General features: G+C 38.3%; 1 protein-coding gene across 28 annotated transcripts in view; it reads right to left on the bottom strand.

Annotated features, from left to right (window-relative positions):
* The window catches only part of RBFOX2 (RNA binding fox-1 homolog 2), a 281,289-nt gene that overhangs the window by 215,688 nt on the left and 47,763 nt on the right, over positions 1–17,838 (bottom strand). The gene's annotated exons all lie outside the window — the stretch shown is intronic.

Genomic DNA, 17,838 nt, shown 5'->3' with positions numbered 1-17,838 from the left:
GTTAGCAGAGAGAAAATCTTCACACTCACCATCTCCCAACAGGAAAATAAAAAAAGAGAGAACAAAAATTAAAATATGCAAAGAAAACCCAAAAAAACAGTTGGGACATTTCACTGTTGAACACCATCAGAGTTCTGCTATTTCCTTCCATCCAAGCCAAGGATTGGGAACTCCGCACCTAAAAGCAGAACAGTCTCCTACCTCCCAGAAGACCAAATTCTCCTGCTATGTGCTTGATATGATTTCCTTCACCACAGGAAGAAAAAATGGGGAGGGGAGGCAGAAAGACTGCACACTTCAGTGAACAAACACACTAAGCCTGGAATCGCAAATCCTGCATCCAAGTTTCTATTCCAGGGACTGACCTACTAAGTAAACTGGAACAAGACCTCACATATCTCATCTAAGAAACAGCTCCCACACAGAGATGTTATAAGAATTACTGATAAAATTAATGTAGTTTAGGTCCCAAAGCTAAAGGGACTGAATAAATAGAGAGTAAGCTGACAACATTATTAGTAAAATTCCTGTGGATATTAACAGAGATTAATAATCCCTAGAGGAAGAACACAGACTTCTAGAAAATTATCCTTTCATTATCATAGATAAACTATAAAATATGCATAATTTATTGAACCATAGACAGTTTCTACAAAGGTTTCTACTTCTGGTAAAATCCGGCTATACTTGCCTGATACACCAGCCAATTTGTGACTAGTACTCAATTTTGGAGCTGGCCCTACTTTTCCTTTACTTAATCCAAACTCTAATTTTGAAATTGCTACTCACTCTCCCTAAATGATGACTGAATATGGACCAGGGCTTCATTTTCTGGCTCAGCTGCTCATTTTCCATTCTAAGGAAGTAATTCTTTCTCAGAGCCATATTTGATAGCTGAACCCAGTGAATCAACCCAGTGGCTATGTCCAATACGACTCCGAAGGACAAAGCATCAATTGTGACCAAGTAGGAAAGGCTCCAAGCAGGTCAGACTCTTGTAGTAGGAAAGGGAGTGGATAAAAATATGACACACCCAGTAAAATTATATTTTCAGTTTGCAGGGCAGAGAACAGCTCCAGGGTACCAACTCTCCAGCAAAAACATACACATGAAAAGCAAATAATTTAGTATAAAAAACAGTCATCTGTCCCAAATAGAATTTAAATAATTTGGAACATTTAGCAAAGTCAAAATGCCCTTCTAGTTAATACACAGGCATTTAGAGTAAGCTTTTAACTGCTGTGGAAAACAGCAAAGGATACAGTATGTTCTAATAAACAACTGAAACTCACACTCCATTGGGAAAGAGGGTAATATGAATAGCCCATTTCTGAGATATCTGCTTTCTTATTTCACTCATTGCCCCTGACTAGCCATTTCTCGTGTGAGGGCATTCCGTGTGCACCACTAGTCAGATGGCTCCACAGGCTAACTATGATGAGCAGTACTCTCAAGGACCTTCTTATCACTCTTAAAAATGGATGATCACCTTATTCTACAATGACAAGATGGAGCAGTTTCTGAGATTGTTTATCAAATCATTTACTGAACTTGACTTACATTATCATGATGAAATCTATCAACAATAATATGGACTACGTGGAATCCTGTAAATAACACTATTTTTTCATTCAAAAGTAAATTAAGTGCACTTATTATGTGCCAGGGATTTTATATGTATTGTCACTACTCAAAAATAAAAATAAAAAACAGCAATTAGTACATATTCTTACTTCCACTTTGTAAACAGAAAAACAAGAGTTCCAGAGATGTCAATGTGACTGACATTATATCACTCAATTTTTTTTTTTAAAGCCAGACTTCTAACCCAGATCTGTTTGGACTCCAAATCCCATTTACACTGTTGGAAAAACATTTAGAAATCATTTTACATCTGTGTTCTTTTATGTCATCAATAAAATATAGGCTACTTAACATCAAGATCAAAGTCATACTTTTTATGTATTACTAACAGTATTAAACCCTAAGCAGGCACTCAATACTTATTAATTTATTATTCTAATCCTATTATTCTAAACTTCTGGACAAACGGCAATGATTCTACTCAGATCTTTTAAAATTAAAATTGGCTTGAGAAATTACATGCTGAAATGAAATGACAAAACTTCAGATAACATTCTGGAATTTAATTTTATAATATTTGAGATGAAAAAAATCATCACTGTCATAATGCCTACACAGTCTCATCTGTTGGTTTTACTCCACAAACCCTGATGCAGTCAGGATCTATATATCAGATTTATGGTTTCTACATTCTACATATAGAACCAGAGCATTTCTCCAGGGATTCCACTAAAATTAAATCAGCTGATTAGAGGACCATGCTAAAGAGGCCAAGGTCAAGTGTCTGATACCTACGCGAACCAATTAGCATCACTCTCTCCTATAGCCACAATACATACTTGTTATAAATACACACCTTTGGTTTTACTGAGAAATTAAGGTATATAATCACTTTCTCTAAAAAAACTTCAAATATGTTTCTACTGATACAAAATATTATAATTAGACTTTATTTTTTAGAAAATAGCTATTGCCTTTCAAGAAATATCCACAATCATTCATTCTTTCTTTCACTATTTATCGAACACCTACCACATACTAGTCAATAGCTTTAAAAGGCTAGCGCTGAGAACAATTAAATACAACTATGTGTGATATGCAACATAGGAAAGGTGAATACAGGTATGGCAAGAGTAGACAAAGAAGAAATAGCTAGCTCTAGAAGGTGTCGTGAAGAATGAGCAGGAGTTCATTTAGGTAAATGAGGAAGGTATGAGCATTCCACGGAGGGAAAACAGAGATGTACAAAGGTATGGTCGTAAAATAACATGGCAAACTTAGAAAACTTTCAAGTATTTTACCAACTTGAGAATTGAGATACGACCAGTTGAGAGAAGGCAAGGCAATATCTTTTACATTTTCTACCTAACACTGATCAGGTTTTCCTAAAACGCCTTACTTTTGTCATCAAAAGTCTGGCACACAGGGACATCAAATCTGTTACCCAAAGTTTGGCACTTGTCCCCAAGGCCACATTAGAATAAGGACAAGTAGTTTGAGGAGAAGGAAAGAGCGATTTATTAATTTGCCAGCAAATGAGGATGATGGAGATTCCTGTCTAAAATGTCACTGTCCTAATAATAAGCATAAATACAGAGCTTTTAAAGGGAGGCCATTCAGTTTTACACAATTGTTGCTGAACTATAGTTGATGATTTTGATCATTTTCTGTCCCTTCTGACCACTGGCCTGAGGCAGGGACATAGGTTTTTGTTCTCAAAAAGGTAAGAAGGTTTTTAAAAAGACAGAAAACATTTTTGTTGTTGTTGTTGATTTTTTTAAGGCCATTGTCTCTATAACACTTTGAATTAGCTTTCCACAGAGTAAAGGGGGGAAATTTTTTTTTTTTTTTTTTTTTTGAGACAGAGTCTCGCTTTGTTGCCCAGGCTAGAGTGAGTGCCGTGGCGTCAGCCTAGCTCACAGCAACCTCAAACTCCTGGGCTCGAGTGATCCTTCTGCCTCAGCCTCCCGGGTAGCTGGGACTACAGGCATGCGCCACCATGCCCGGCTAATTTTTTATATATATATCAGTTGGCCAATTAATTTCTTTCTATTTATAGTAGAGACGGGGTCTCGCTCTTGCTCAGGCTGGTTTTGAACTCCTGACCTTGAGCAATCCGCCCGCCTCGGCCTCCCAAGAGCTAGGATTACAGGCGTGAGCGGGAAATTTTTTAATACTATGTGGAGATTTGTTCTCTTTATAGTCGCCATAAGAATAAAGACTAAAATGAGGTACATCCTTCTGAAAATAAAGCTTTGGTGGCTGAGAACTCTCAATGAAGAGGTTCTTCTGTCTGTAAGCAAATTCCAAATTGGTAGCCCTGTGAGATAGAATGAAAGTTTCTTTATTCTTCTCAGAGAATTAGTTTATAAAGTAGTTAATGGAGATAATTTATTAATTCTCCTTTTTCCTATGGCTGTAGAAACTCAATGTTGAATATCTGACAAGCAAATTTAGATTAATAAACAAAGCACCCTCCTCCTCACACAATACATAAATGTATGTGCACACATCCTCACATAATACATAAATGTATGTGCACACTCACATCCTATCAGCTTTACGGACAAAGGATTAGTACATATATGAGGGGTGAAGCTATCTATCAGCTGTAGCAATCATAGAACACAAGTTTTAAGTAAACTTTTTATTGAAGTGACTATATAAACAGAAATGGGCAAAAATCATTAAGTGCAAAACTCAATAAATTTTCACAAAGCTAACCTACCCATGCAGCCAGCACCTAGGTCAAAAAACAGAACATTACCAGCCCTACAGAAGCCCATTTCATGCCTTTGCAAAGTCACTCTCACCAGCCCACAATGACTTTAACACCATAAATCCATTTGCCTGCTTTTGAACTTCATATAAATGGAATCATACATTATATACTCTTTTGTACTAGCATCTTTTCTCCACATTATATTTCTAAAACTGATCCATTTGTTGAGTATATTCCATTTTATAAATATATCATAATTTATTAAAAAACATCTCAGTAATGTTGAAAGTCATTTGTACTATTTCCAGCTTGGGGCTATTACTAAAAATGCTGTGTACACGCTTGTACATGTCCTTTCGTGCACATATGTACACATCTATACTGGGTATACCTAGGAGTGAAACTGCTGGTCATAGTGTACATTTATATTAAACTTTGTTAGATACCACCAACTGCCAGTTTTCCAAAAGTTGTACTCACACTCCCACTAGCAGTACATGAGTGTTCCAGAGGCTGAAAATCCTTACTACCACTTGCTAATGTCTGCCTTTTTCATTTTAATCATTCTGAAGGTAGTATGATAGTATCTCATTGTGGTCATTTGCTATACCCTGATGATTAATGATGCTGACCACTTTTGGGGCATTTGGATATCATCTTTTGTGAAGTACCTATTCAAATATTTTGCCCATTTTGCCACAGTGTTGTTCAAAAGATTGACTTATATGACTTCTTTTATAGTGATTTGTAGTAGTTCTTTATATATTCTAGATACCATCCAGATACCTATATTGCAAATATCTTCTGTGCAGTCTGCCTTTTTACTTTCTTTTTCTTTTTTTTTCATTTTCAAAATATATATATATTTTTTTTTATTTTGGCATATTATTCTTTTTACTTTCTTAATGGTGTCTACTCATGAACAGATATTTCTAAGTTTAATGTAGTCAATTTACCACCTTTTCCTTTACAGTGTTCATGTCCTGTTCAGGTAAAGAATATCATGAAGATATTCTCCTATGTTTTCTTCTAGAAACTTCCATAAAGTAGCATTTAAAATGTGTATTTTAAGATTCTGAGGGACATCATATATGTGTATATAAAATACTCAAATGAGGTTTTCTTCTACCAAATAGGCCCAACAACTCCATCTACGAATTAAGTAAAATTACACTAAATTAAACTCATCAGTCTTCCAAGTGCCTCTTATGTACCCAGAACTGTGTCAGGTGCTATAAGAGATGAAAATGATAAGAGGTGCTCCCCAACCTAAGTGAATATTAACCTTGGCTAACACCTTGACATTCAAATATTAGCTGTGTTGTGTGCTTAAATAAAACTGAGAATTTTGACAAATAATCCTCCACCATCCTCAGCTATCCAAGAAAATTTCTACTTCAACAAAAACAACAAGAAAAAGACATTGCTTTACTATTCCCACTGCTTCTTCAATACACACATCTAAAACCCACATCATTTACTTTTCATAAAAGTACAAGAAAGATTTTAAAAAGTTAAGTCATAAATCCAGTATTTTCTAGCCAGCCCAACCACCTAAAAGAAATGGCAGAATCCAGAAATAATGTAATTTTTCCAAGAAAAAGAAAAATCTAGGTCATTCCACCTAGAGAAGAGGCAGGGAAGGGAAAGTATGTATATGTATACACACACTTTCACACACCCATACAACCTTATATTTTTTTCCTAAAGATTTTTCAATTTTCTTCCTCATAATTACTAATCCCTTTCCTCCTGGTCTTGGAGGGAAAGGTTACTTTAAAAAAAAAGCCAAATTTAAGAAAGGGTCCCAGTGAGTTAAAGATCAAATATATTTATAAAAGGTAAATTTAGAGAAAGTCAATTCAGGATGAAAAGTTGAAAGAGGTTAAAGGAAAGAATAGCCATTAAACCAATTTAGATGAACAGAGAGTTTTTAAAGCTAATAGAGTCATCGAGTTTTCCTTATTCTCCTATTCTATAATAAGCCTCAAAATAGAATTGCGCTCCTCTTCTAAACATGCAGAGCAGGAGGGAAAAGAACAAGTCTGCTAATTTTAGAGGTCAAGGTGAACCAGATGCTTCACAGCCTGGACTTCTAGGTCTTAAGCACATTTTCTGAAAGCAGGAACCCATCAGTAGAGCTTAAAAGAAGATCTTGTGCTAAGGTAGTAAAGAAGAAAAGAAGCCTAAGGAATTAAAACTCCTTTGTCAGAAAAATTTTCAAGGTCAGTACTCTGACCCAAAGTAATAAGCAAAAGCTTGACCAGAACCTAAAGATTAAATTCCTCAACAGGAACCATAATGTCCCCTGGTATCATTCATTAAACAAACTTTTATTACATGTACACCTACTATGGTCCCATAGCGCTAGGCAGTACCATGAATACAGTGTAAAAAACAGATGTAATCCTTGCAGTCATGAAGCTTAGTTAATTTGGGTGAAAAGACATTACACCAAATAAATAAATATTTAGTTACAAGTCTTTAGAGTGATCCCAACCAAAGATATCTGGTTGATTCAACCCTGTCAATTCCAACTATTTTCTTCCACGGTCTACCACTGTCTCCACCTACAATCTATGCCTACATTCTGAATGTTATCTCAACATGTGCTCAAGCAAATCAGCAAGAGTTTGTGGTATGGACTGAATTTGAAACTGAAAATGGGTGCCTCTCACAGCACAGCACCTATGAATACTTGACAAGTGTAGTACATCCCAAAGACAGCAAAGAGCTGTAAAGTGAAGTGGGGCTCTCAAGAGTCGCTCACACACTCTACCTCCACATTGCCCTAAAAGATAAGGAGAGGTATCTGTCTGCCTCTGGATCAGAACCTCTGCCTTCCTGCCATTTCAAAAGCAGCTTTTGAACAACTGCATGCGAATCTACAATTATCACCAATAAAAATTTCAATTAACAAAAAAAGCAGCTTTTTTAGAGCCTTGAAGTCTCTGTAGAAACAGTAACTAAATGGTTTGCCTCCTTCTTCTCTCCAGTATTGGCTTTTTATATATATCAGAAGCAGGAAGTTAGCATGCCTAAAAAGGGAAGAGGATGACAATAAAAATAAGTTTAAACATTTTTTAAATCATTACATTCCCCTAAAAAAGGAGTTTCTTTCTGAGAAGAGTTTGGGACTTATATATAACTCAGAGTGTGGAAGAATATATATCACTTTTGGACCCAGAATATAATAGGTTGAACCTGTCTCTCTGATACTTACTAGCTGTGTAACACTGGGCATGTGCAGTTTTCTCATCTGCAAATGGACATGATGCCACCTATTCTAGAGTTCTGGTAAATTAAATGAGATAACATGAGTCTGACACCAGGCAAAATAATAGCCACCCAAAAAACAAACAAACAAACAAAAAAAAAACCCCACTTTAGCTGCCTTTTCTTCCTCCCACCTATTCAAAGGAGGATTTAAAAAAATAAAAGTGAGGGGGAAAAAAAGATCCTACTGATAAACTGTGAACATTATTACAAGCAGCTGATGGTTACAAATAGAGGTAATTCTCCATCACCTGCAATGCTACACTGCTCAGACTCGCTTGTAAAAAGGGTGACCATGTGACTTATCTTAAGCTATCCCAGTTTCAAATACTCTGATCCATTATCCCTGTTAACATCAAAATATCCCCAAAAATCAAATATTTCAGCATCCAAATTCTATCATACAAACAACCTCACTACTTAGAAACAGCACTAACATTTTTCATCAGACAATATATTCCACATTCAGCTCAAGAAAAAATGTGACCATCACACTTATAAGAGGATACAAAAAGGATATTAAAAGTATGGACAAGTAAGGGCAACAAAGCAATGTTGCTTAGAGCTTTATGCCTACATACTGTGTTTCCCTGAAAATAAGACCTACCCATAAAAATAAGCCCTAGCAGGATTTCTAAGCATTTGCGCAATATAAGCCCTACCCCAAAAATAAGACCTAGTGATGGGTGTGGCTATGCAGCGCGTCTGCACAACCCATGCATTTCATCGTGGAGCGGTGCCCCATCATGACAGCTACTATCCCAGAAGTAACCAGAAAAGTGCAGGCAGCCCCACCAACAAGGTCGGCTCCCCCTGTCACGTCCTGGCCATCCTGTGTGTGCTGCAAGCTGAGGCTTTGAGGGGAAAATAACCATCCCCTGAAAATAAGCCCTAGGGTGTATTCTTGAGGAAAAATGAATATAAAGATCCTGTCTTATTTTTGGGGAAACACGGTAGTATATTTTTACATAGTCTATCCTGACAAACTCACATTTATGCAACATCAATACAATAGCTCAATAGAATAGAATAAAATTGCAAAGACCTAGATGAACCCCTGGGATGGCAGAGTTTCCGTAATCATCAGCTAGATGCAGATAACGGAAAGTCAATACCAAGCATACCCTGAGTCAAACAAGCATCTGAACCAAAATAGAAAATCAAATATATACACCAAATACATCCCTGGTGGACTCTACAAGGCCCAAAAGAACTATTCATAGTGCCTGCAGTTGAGTGTCACCACAAAATCCTCTTTCAAGCTGTGCAGAATGCCTCAGATATACTGCAGTACTTGGGAAACTGGCCAAATTCAGGCCCATGTCAGAGCACAGCAGGCATGCTCCCTTGGCAACAATGCTGTACAGGATCTGAGTGCAAAACACCTTCTACCTCTGTTGGGTTTAAAGTCACTGTCAAACTCACCCTTTGGCACACAGCCAGACAGAGCCAGTGATACTCAGTTTATAATGTAAAAAAACCATCCCCATGTATTCGGAACCATTCAGAAAGAGTACGAGATTTTTAAAAATTAAAAATAAAGACTGGCTTGGTTTTTCATGTCTGCTTCACATTCTCACGTTTCTAATACCCACTTCCTGCAAATGCCTCTGAGGTCCAGGAAAAGAAGCCTTTCCTAAATATTCAACATCTGCCTTTAATTTGGCCATTCCTTCCTCCTCTTCTCTGCTCCTATCCTATAAAAAACATACAGACTTTTTTCCTCCCCCCACCCCATTTCAGTGTTCCCTGAAATCAAATGTAAAAGAGATTAGAGAGGAAAGGAGACTAGAAGTGGGAGGTAAAAGTGCAGGGAAAAGGGCAAACAAGCATCTGAACCAAAGTGCAGGGAAAAGGGCAGTTCTCAGACTGAGGCACAAAGAGGACACGAGATGGCTGCTCTTGCACTCCAGCAGCAAAAGCTGTTTCTGATTAGGTGAGTACAATTGGAGAACTGCACAGGAAGTGCTCAGGGGGCCCTCGTGGTCAGCCCCATCCCAAACACACTTAAAACCTTTGTACTGTAGCAGGCCCATCTGGAATCAGTTAGGATGAAGCTCCTAGCAGGCCTTTCCTTTTTTTTTTTAAACAAGCCAACAAAAAAAAAAAAACTCTCTAAAAGCACTCAGCTCAGTTTTCCCGCCTGCAACTTTCTCATCCCTTCCTCCCAAATCACCCTCCAGAGCATATTTCTCCATCTCTCCTTTTGGGGTCACCACAAACAAGAGTCATATAAGAACATAAACCATCCTCTCTGTGCCTAGGAATCCCCAGAAAATTAGTCTTCATGCAAATAAAATCCCCTTTTGCACAATTTTGGAGTTTTTTAAAATGCTATTTTTAGAAATTCAAAGTGGCGTCCCTTTTTATAAGGATTTAAATGAAGCACAACCTTTGTGAAACTTTTTTCATTTTGTTCTGTCTTCTAAACCATGCAAAAACTAAGAAAAAAAGAAACTTTGGCATAGTTCTAACATTCAAAAAGAAAAATATTTTCTATTCACAATCCTAAATTAAACTGCCAATGTTCATTTCTACAAAAAAAAAATTGATTTTTATTGATGCTTTCTACAAAAAAATGACACTTCTGTGGTATTGTGGTAAATGCCTAGGACTAAGACTCAGGCAACCTGGGCAACAGCCTTGATGGCCATTAATTAATCATGGGGCTAGGAATAAATTACTTATCTTTCCTGGGTCTCTATTTCTTCACCGGTAAAACATAAGGGTAATTAAGGCAGATTCTTTCTAGCACCACCACCCCCTCAAATTCCACACACCTAACAAAACATAAAAATACATAAAAAACTAGCCTCCAGTTGCACCTAGGGATCATCACTTTAAAGCCATTTTCTACTGCCATAGAAAACTGTAGAGAAAGGACTTCTATGTGTATTGGGGAGGATGGACAGAACTTGTCAGTAGGGTTCTTCTATGAGACACATTGCCTGTCCTCATATTGCTTGGAGACAACATAACCAAGCAGTTAGACAAAATGTTTAAGGGAATGTACCAGGTTAGCCAACTGAGCGCAGCAACTGACAGCACCAAGACCTGAAGAATTAAATTCACAAGTTACTGAAATAGAACTCTATCCCTCATACTCAGTTTAAAAGCTTCTGATGTACTTAATTAATCTCAATAAATATTTATTGAATCTACCAATAAAGGCCAGATTCTCTGGAGAATACAAAATAAATAAATAAATAAGAAACTGCCCTGTCCTCAGGAAGTTTATAATCTACAGGCAAGACACAGAGAGTTGAAAGGTAATTTAGTTCAACACTTGGTAATGATGCAGTAATACAAAGTACTGGGAGAGGTCCCTGACTGATGCTTCCTCCATGAGCCTTCCTGGAGGGTCTATACCTTTTCAGAGCTCTTACTCTAACATTCTTCTGTTTAACTCAGGTGTCCTCAAACTACGGCCCGCAGGCCACATGCAGGTGTTTTTGCCCATTTATTTTTTTACTTCAAAATAAGATGTGTGCAGTGTGCATGTTTATAGTTTTTTTAAAACTATAGTCCGGCCCTCCAACGGTCTGAGGGACAGTGAACTGGCCCCCTGTTTAAAAAGTTTGAGGACCCCTGGTTTAACAGTTCTAATAAATGTGAAAACTTTGTTTCACCATGAAATTTAAAGGCTGGCACTATTATCATAGGGGTCAATAAATGTTAAATAAGTAGTTTAAATCTATAGAGAGAGGTACAGACTCACACTGGTGACAACCAGAGCAGGAACAGTAAAAAAAGGTCTCAACAAGAGTAACACTTTTATACATACAGTAGTTGGGAACCAATTCTTGACCTCAGGCTGGGTTCTATGGATTAAGAACCAGTAAAGCAAGTAAAAAGTTTCAGATTAGAACTGTCATTCACTGGCAGCCTTGCAGTCCCACACTGCTAGCACGGCAGGAATAAGTGGGGACCAAATGTAGGGTTCTTTGCAAGAGGTACGTACCATGTAATATCTGCCCTCATCTCAAGTCAATGTGATCAATGTTCTCCTCACAACTAAAACTGGTTTAGTTCTTAGAGGGTCTGTTTTACCATTTCACATCTAGAAGAAGAGAAAATTACTCCTGTACAGACAGAGACCACTTTCCTTGATCTCATATCCTAAATAACCTAAAGGATGAGTGGGCCCCTTGTCCTTGGCACCCTGTTCTGGGTAAGCTCTCTAAAAGCATATTTTCTTCAGTAAGTTAAACTGCCCTCTCCCTACACTGGCAAAACTTCAAACACATTCAGAGAGAAGTAAGAATCTACGAGGTGAGGTTCCACAAACAGGGGGTCACATTTCCTGAAGAACTGCAGGAGATGAAGCTGAAGCTGAACTGCAGGAGATACAAGCAAGGGATCTGGCCACTCTTGAAAGATTAATACACTTCAAATTAGGTACAAAGAACGTGGCAGCTTGGCTGACTCCCAAACCAGCTCTGAACAAAACTGGACTGGTCAGGATTCTTCGTGGCAAACTGCAGTCGAAGGGGCCAATCAAAACTCTTGGCCCTGCCAAGGAATTGCAGCCTTTTCCTTAAAGGGAAAACACTTCAAAATGTGAGTTCATGTATCTGTATTTGTAAGAAGAAAAAAGGAGTTTTCAGATTTTCTGAACTCCTACTTCAGTTAACTTTATTTTTATAAATTCCGTTTGCTCCATTTGTTCTCCTCTATAACAACATCAGCATTGCCACCAAGTAAAATGAAAAGCAGGTCAGAGCTCTAACAGAGAGACGCCACAATCCTAACACCACAGTTGACCAAAGCAGGAAGGGCATCTCCTTCATCTTATTGCTACCACTTGATGGCAAAGTGCTCCCAAATATTCTTCCCCTAGAGCCTCACTTCTTCTTCCCTATTGCCTCCTCCCCCTGCTCTGGCTCTCTCTCCAGCCATTCAGAGCTCAGCTGCAGTGCTTGAGTAAACTCTGTCCTGTAACAGTAGGGAGGCAGCATGGTATACAGGCTATCTCAAACTGACTGTGAGGAACAGTCCTCTTCCCTTTAAGTTTCCAATCCTTTGGGGAATAGTACTTTTCTAAAATGCAATCAAATGAATTACTAGAAAAATGAAATTTTTAAAAACTCAAAGGTGGCTCATGCCTGTAATCCTAGAACTCTGGGAGGCTGAGTCGGGCAGATCATTTGAGCTCAGGAGTTTGAGACCAGCCTGAGCAAGAGCGAGACTCCGTCTCTACTAAAAACAGAAAGAAATTAATTGGCCAACTAAAAATATATAGAAAAAATTATGCGGGCATGGTGGTGCATGCCTGTAGTCCCAGCTACTTGGGAGGCTGAGGCAAAAGGATTGCTTGAGCCCAGGAGTTTGAGGTTGCTGTGAGCTAGGCTGATGCCACGGCACTCTAGCCTAGGCAGAGTGAGACTCTGTCTCAAAAAAAAAAACAACAAAAAAACTGGTATTAACTGAGTAGCACCTAAGTGGACACATAGGTGCTACAGTAATAGGGTACTGGGGAGGGGGGAGGGGGGCGGGTATATACATACATAATGAGTGAGATGTGCACCATCTGGGGGATGGTCATGATGGAGACTCAGACTTTTGGGGGGAGGAGGGGAAATGGGCATTTATTGAAACCTTAAAATCTGTACCCCCATAATATGCCAAAATAAAAAAAAAATTAAAAAAAAAAACAACAACAAAAAAACCAAAGGCATACAAAATACAAGCTCAAACTTTTTATTATTGGATTCAACACTCATCAAATTACTCTATCAAATTGCTACAGATGTTTCTAAGTGCTTACAATCAATTTCTGTACCTATCTTGTATGAATTGGTAATAAACAGTAGACTAACACCAACCTATACAAATGGCACTTTAATTAGCACTGACATAATGAAAACAAGCTTTGACACCACACAATCCTAGGGGTGAATCCCAGCTCAATCACTTATTAGTCAGATGACTTTGGGCATAGAATTTAATTTCTCTGAATCCCAATTCTGCATTTATAAAATAGGAATGTAAAATCATCAAATACTCTGCAGGGTTATGGAAGGATCAGAAAAGGTAATGGCAAGGAGCCTAGCACAGTGCCTGATTTAGACCAGTAATCTAATAAAACAACAATTACTATTATGTTTTCTAGCTATAAAACAACTATTACTATCATGTTTTCTAGGTATTTCATCATTCACTTTTTTTTTTTTTTTTGAGACAGAGTCTCACTTTGTTGCCCAGGCTAGAGTGAGTGCCGTGGCGTCAGCCTGGCTCACAGCAACCTCAATCTCTGGGGCTCAGTGATCCTACTGCCTCAGGCTCCCGAGTAGCTGGGACTACAGGCATGCGCCACCATGCCCAGCTAATTTTTTGTATATATATTTTAGTTGGTCAATTAATTTATTTCTATTTTTGGTAGACACGGGGTCTCGCTCAGGCTGGTTTCGAACTCCTGACCTTGAGCAATCCGCCCGCCTCGGCCTCCCAAAGTGCTAGGATTACAGGCGTGAGCCACCGCGCCCGGCCTCATCATTCACTTTTAATCCAAAGGCAATTCTAATGCCAATAAATCCAAACCTGGTAGTTAGTATTTTCATTGCTAATTGTAACTAGAAAAATCCAGATATATTTTATTGCCTTTACCATCTTTTCCCTTTTGGTCTCAGGAAAAATCAAACTTTCTTGTTGTGCCAAAAATGAATTCCCATTAAATTCTAGTATTTTCTGTTTGTCCCAAGATATATTCCAATTGGATTTCCAGTCAATCACTAATTCTGCCACCATTCCAGTCTTGTTACTGTTGTTATTTTACTAAATATTGAGTAGATACAAGAAGAATATTTATAAATTACGTGAAGGATATAAAGAATAACAAAAACATAGGTCATTAGAATTGTAGTTTTTCCTCCATCTTCCTGCCCCATGTGTTACTGAGACCCTCCTTCACTACTGTCCTTAAAAATCTCAATGTAAGCCCTAACTCTACCATTACATGACTCATGTAATCTCCAGTAAATTGCCTGTCCTCTCTTAGGCTATCTCTTACCTATCAAATAAAGAGGTTGAACAACATAGCTGCTAACATTCTTTTCAGCTCCCTATTTGATTTAATCTAGGTTCAACACATTCCATGTAAGTCCCCCTGGCTCCTTGCCTTTTTATTAATATTTTAGACAATTCTAGCAGCCATTATCCCACCAAAGACTCTGGCAGCCACCATCATCCCTCTTATTTTTTCCCTCAGTCATTTCTTCCTTTTCTCAACAAGCACTCTCCAGTCACTGCGCATAGGCGATGATCACACCTGATTCTCCAAGACCTCTACTTCCCCCTAAGCCTAGATCTATCCTCTCACAAATATTTCCCTTGGGTATTCACAGCATCAAGGCTATATGGAAAGCCCCAAAGAGTCAAATCCAACAGTTTTATATGCTAAAGAAGCTACATTTGTTATTTAAAAGTAATGACAAAATGGAAGAAAATATTTACAAATGCTTATCTGAAAAAGGACTTGTAATAAGAATAAACAATTGTCTAAATGAACTCAGTAAGATAATAACCACCCAATCTAAAAATTTAGCCAAAGATTTAAACAGACACATCATCAAAGAGACACAGATGATAAATATGCAAATGAAAGATGCTAAACATCGTTAATATTTAGGGAAATATAAATTAAAGCCACAAAGAGATACCAATACATACCTACTGGAAGCACTCTAATTTTTTTTTAATTGACAATACCAGATAATGGAAAAAATGTGGATACACCCGTTGCTGATGGGAATCCAAAATGGTACAGCCATTTAGGGAAACAATTTTGGCAGTTTCTCATAAAGTTAAACATACATTTACCCTATGACTCAGTAATCCACCCCCCTCTTAGGTATTTATCCAAGAGGAATGAAGACATGGGTCTACATGAAAACCTACACACAAATGTTTACTGCAACTTTATTAATAATTGTCAAAAGTTGGAAATAAGGCCGAGGTGGGAGGATTGTGAGGCGGGAAGATTGCTTGAGGTCAGGAGTTCAAAACCAGTCTGAGCAAGAGCGAGACCTCGGCTCTACTATAAATAGAAAGAAATTAATTGGCCAACTAATATATATAGAAAAAATTAGCTGGGCATGGTGGCGCATGCCTGTAAGTCCCAGCTACTCGGGAAGCTAAGGCAGAAGGATTGCTTGAGCCCAGGAGTTTGAGGTTGCTGTGAGCTAGGCTGACACCACCACATTCACTCTAGCCTGGGCAACAAAGCGAGACTCTGTCTCAAAAAAAAAAAAAGTTGGAAATAATGCAAATGTTCATCAACTGGTGAATGGATAAAGAAATTGTGGTACACGCATAAATAAATATTTGACAATAAAAAGCAATGAATGACTAATACATAAAACTGCACAGATGAAGCTCCAAAGAATTATACTAAGTGAAAGGAGCCAGACTCAAAAAGCTATATATGACTCCATTTATGTGACATTTTAGAAACGGCAAAACCATAGGAACAGGAAATCAGATCAGTGATGGCCAGTGGCTGGGGATAGGAGGAGGGGACTGACTGCAAAGTCGCTCAAGGGGACTTTCTGTGGTCATGGACGTATTCTGTATCCATTGTGGCGGTGGTTACAGGTCTGTGTTGTTTGTCAAAATTCATAGAAATGTAGCCTTAAGAGAACAAAATTTCACTCATGTAAATTATAACTAAACAAATAAAAAATATATAATCCCCCTCTAAAAAAAATAATAGCCCTTTTCCCCATGCCCCCTCCCTCGGAGTTAGCACAGCACCTAAGGATTGAGCAGGCGAGGAGTTGAAGAATCATAAGGGGCAGGGCATGGTGGCTCACACCTGCAATCCCAGAGCTTTGGGGAGCCGAGGATGGAGGTCACTTGAGGTCAGGAGTTCAAGACGAGCCTGGGCAACATCGGGAGACCTCATCTCTGCAGAAAATTTTAAAAATTAGGTGGGCATGGTGGCAATGTGCCTGGAGTCCCAGCTAATTGTGAGGCTGAGGCAGGAGGATCACTTGAGCCCAAGAGTTTAAAGCTGTAGTGAACTATGATTGTACCATAGTACAATGATTGTGAACTATATGAACTATGTGAACTATGATTGTACCATAGAGTGAGACCCTGTCTCTAAAAAAAAAAAAAAAAAGAAAAAGAAAGAAAGAAAATGTACATAAAAAAAAAGAATGGGCTGCGCGTGGTGGCTCATGCCTGTAATCCTAGTACTCTGGGAGGCCGAGGTGGGCGGACTGCTCAAGGTCAGGAGTTTGAAACCAGCCTGAGTGAGACCCCGTCTCTACTAAAAATAGAAAGAAATTAATTGACCAACTAAAAATATATATACAAAAAAAAAATTAGCCGGGTATGGTGGCGCATGCTTGTAGTCCCAGCTACTCAGGAGGCTGAGGCAGGAGGATCGCTTGAGCCCAGGAGTTTGAAGTTGCCATGAGCTAGGCTGATGCCACGGCACTCACTCTAGCCTGAGCAACAAAATGAGACTCTGTCTCCAAAACAAAAAAAAAAAAAAAAAAAATGTATAGACCAGCAGGCCCAGAGGCCAAGACACAGAGTGGTTGTGGTGGCCAGTGAGGAGACATGAGTTGAGGGGCTACGTGTAAAGCTGCAGTCTAGGGAGATTAGAAGGCCACATGGAGGAATGGGCTGAAGGGCCCACTGACCAAGATTTCAGGCCATGAGGAGTAGGGTACACAGGTGGAGGAGATAGCCACTGTGGCTGGGAAATTGGTTACATTGAGCAAAGTAGTAAATATATTGAGGATAAGAGGAGCCAAGTTTCCCCCTACTGAAGAATATATTTACAAAATGGAAAGGTATAGGCTGGATTTAAGATGGAGTTATTGGTATGATCTCACAGTTTTATAATATAAAACTAGTGGTTTTAAAATTTAACATATATACACATATATAAACATGATACATATATAACACACACAGATATAGAAATAAAGATGTACATGTATGGCATAGATATGAATGTGCACCTATATACATACATATATATATTTTCTTCAAGACAGGTTGAGGAGCAGAATTATAGAAATGAATTATAAAACAATTAATAAAAAAGGACTAAGTCCATGTTGATAGAAATAAACAAATAAAAAAGGTCTTCTTTGTAATAGAATGACATCTAATAAATATAGATAGACTGATAGAAATAGAAGATCAACAACTGACTGCATGAAGTGACTAGTTCAGCAAAGAGTTGTCAGTGGATGCTAAGGCTGTTAGGTATAGGTCTGTCAAGGGACAGGATAGTGGTG

The sequence above is a fragment of the Microcebus murinus genome, chromosome 10, assembly GCF_040939455.1.
Source record: "Microcebus murinus isolate Inina chromosome 10, M.murinus_Inina_mat1.0, whole genome shotgun sequence".
Taxonomy (NCBI): domain Eukaryota; kingdom Metazoa; phylum Chordata; class Mammalia; order Primates; family Cheirogaleidae; genus Microcebus; species Microcebus murinus.
Note: the sequence above shows the minus strand (reverse complement) of the source record. Positions and strands in the feature narration are given on the sequence as shown.